The sequence below is a fragment of the Pterocles gutturalis genome, unplaced genomic scaffold (genome assembly GCF_000699245.1).
Source record: "Pterocles gutturalis isolate BGI_N339 unplaced genomic scaffold, ASM69924v1 scaffold13301, whole genome shotgun sequence".
NCBI lineage: Eukaryota > Metazoa > Chordata > Aves > Pterocliformes > Pteroclidae > Pterocles > Pterocles gutturalis.
Genome location: NW_010100512.1, coordinates 1 through 2949, shown reverse-complemented (window position 1 = coordinate 2949; position 2949 = coordinate 1).

Sequence of the window (2949 nt, the reverse complement as noted above, 5' to 3'; positions counted from 1 at the left end):
GTTGCAGCGCCGTGGTCTCCTGCCACCCGTGGGACGGTGACGTTTAGCCCTGAAAAAGCAGCGACGCAAGGAAACTGCATCAGCCTGCAGCCCCAGCCCAAAGGGGCCGTGCTGGCGGAACAGAGGAGGCCTGTCCCCACGTTCGGAGAAGAGCCGTGAGCGTGTCTGCGCTGGGGGGGAGAGGGACCACAGAGCAATCCTGTGCGTAAATCATCGCTGCAGTGCACTACCAAGGGCAGAGCCGTGGGGCGGTGAGTCGGGAGGAAAGGGTGTGCAATGCGGCTAATTAATTTTTTGGAAGCTGCTTTTTTTTTTTTTCTTTTTTATTTTTTTTTTAAATTCAATCCAAGCTCTGCAGTAACAGCCCAAACCTTTGCAGTATGTAGCAGCGTGTTCAGGATTTGCGTTCTTAGAAATGCTGTTTGTCAGGAACTGATGGGTGGTATGATCCCACGTTCCTGTTAAAAACGATACCAAATTCAGGAAGATGTTTTGACAGTCTCAACCTAGAAAGGTTACCCTAACTGCTGCCAGCTCATTACTCTACGCTTGCTAACTCCAATTATTGAAGGCTGTTGGGGACCTCGCACAAAAAGCCAGAACAAGACCCTGCAACAAGAAAAATAAACAGTCGTGTGGTTCTCAGCGAAAGATTAGGGCATCATGTTACTCCAGTGCTTAAAATACTGAACAGCTTTCACAAGGTTTTTCTGATTTTTTTAACCCCCCTGAAGGTTCCAGCGGTGACACTGAGGCTGTCCCACAGCCCCACAGATGTGCCGCGAAGGTGAGGAGCGCCCGCACCACCCCCCCCACGCACCCCTGCCCCTATTGCCCATAGACCGGGGGTGACCACGCTTTTCCCTGCTCTCACCCGTGTTTCACAAGTTCCTTGTGAGATTGCTTCTGTCAGGCTGTGTTTTATTTCCAGCTCCTGTAGCTAATTCTGTCACACTTGCAACGTTCAGCCGCATCCCAGAGGACAGAACGGCTGCACGCAGAGGAGGCAGCAGCCTTCAGAAAGGCAGCTCTGGGGCTCATGGCAGAAGAAAGTACTGACAAGCAATGAGATTCCTAAAGTCGGCAAATCTTTGCCATTTGTAAGCACACTTAGCCACTTAATTAATTAACAGATACTTTCAGCCCAATTTTCTTATTTCCTTTTGCTCTGTTAAAATATCGGAACATTTAAAATCACAATTCCGTTCACTTTGCATTCAGCTGTTTCTGGGGAGGCACGTGTATTCATCCACTCTCGGAACTGATCGTCTTTTCTCACCCCTAACATTTGGCATCCGCACCAGAAAATCCTTTAAGCTGTCATTCCTCCGGCTGGAGCCCAAGCGCCAGCTGTGCTCATGCAGCATCCAGCAGGCGCTGCAGCGTGGAACTCACTCGCATGACTCACCGAGAGGACTCTCTGCACACAAATCACAGATGCCACGAGCACCAGTGTTTGCTTAAAACAGCTTCTTCCTCGGAAATTTGAGCACTTAACTGGGTTTACAGGAACGTAACTGTAACAGCATCAGATTGCAGGAGAAATCATTGTTTTCAAAAACAGTTAAACTCTCCGGATAGGACGGCTTTCCAGCCCTCAGCCACCGCTCCTCTTCATGCTTTATTCGAGCTCGCCTGAGTCTATGCGCTTAACAGCAACGTGCAGTTGTATAAAATTTAGTCTCGATTTTTAAAAATAACTTTGTGCTATTAAATATACCATGCACTGGAGTTTTAGGAGGTCTTTGGTATGTTGTTACTGAAAACACACAATTACTCCACAACATCTTGTCCATTTTATTTACATATTGTGATATGAAGGAGGATGTTTCACTTCTGGTTTTCCAGCAATTGAAGAAAACACCACTGCAGCATGCTGTGCATTTTTTTTCCTTTGAAAGGAAATTTGAGTCTTTAAAAAATATCTAATCATATGCCTACATCTTCCTAGCTGGCTGCTTTATTTCTTTACACCAAGAGAAAGTAAAACCTGTAAGAATTACTGTCCTAAACCTGCCAACTCTGGTGTGACTACAGCAGACAGCTCTCTAGAATTGAACATCAGGGTACCTTCAGCTCTTTTTTAAAAATGGAGAACAACATCCCAATTCCACATAGAAATTACACAGAAGCATTTATTCTGCTTTCTGGATGCAGCTTATTTACAGTAACTGAGCGGATAAAATACTTCGGTCCATTTTATACTGGGAAAAAAAATCTTATTTTGTTTTCATTTTCTGCATGACCCCATGAAACAGGAAATATTTTTCTGAAAACCAATTGATTTTTTATCAAAAAGAACATCATTCCTTTCCTCAAAGAACACAGTACTCAAGTTTTGCAGTTACCGTAATCAGATGTTTTGAAGAAGAGCCCTAAAGGCTAACAAGCTGGTTGTTTCGCTGCTCAATCCCTCTGCCCCGCTGGCAGTGGCAGTGACAGTCCCAGCACCCCATCACAGGACACACTTGTCCGAGTCACTTCTGCATCCCGCAGGCAAACACCCACGGGAATGCGGGTGCGGCGGTGGCACTGGGGTCGATAGGGACACAAGTGACAATTTCACCCTCCGGCGTGGGTTCAGACAGTGAAAGGTCTCAGGAGCAACCTGCGCTAAAAGTGTGTGACCCTGTCAGAGGCTGCTCCCTGTGTAACAGAACGGGCTCCCCCATGTCTCTGAACAAACGCCTCCAAACACCGTTTGACAGGATTTCTGGCACTCCACGGGCAGGGCCATCACCCCGGCAGGGCCATCACCCTGGCGGTGACACCACCCCGGCAGTGCCACCACCCCAGACAGGATTTCTGCCGCTCCCCGGGCAGGGCCATCCCCCCGGCAGGGCCATCACCCTGGCGGTGCCACCACCCCGGCAGTGCCACCACCCCAGCGGTGCCATCACCCCGGCGGTGCCATCACCCCGGCAGGGCCATCACCCCGGCAGTGCCATC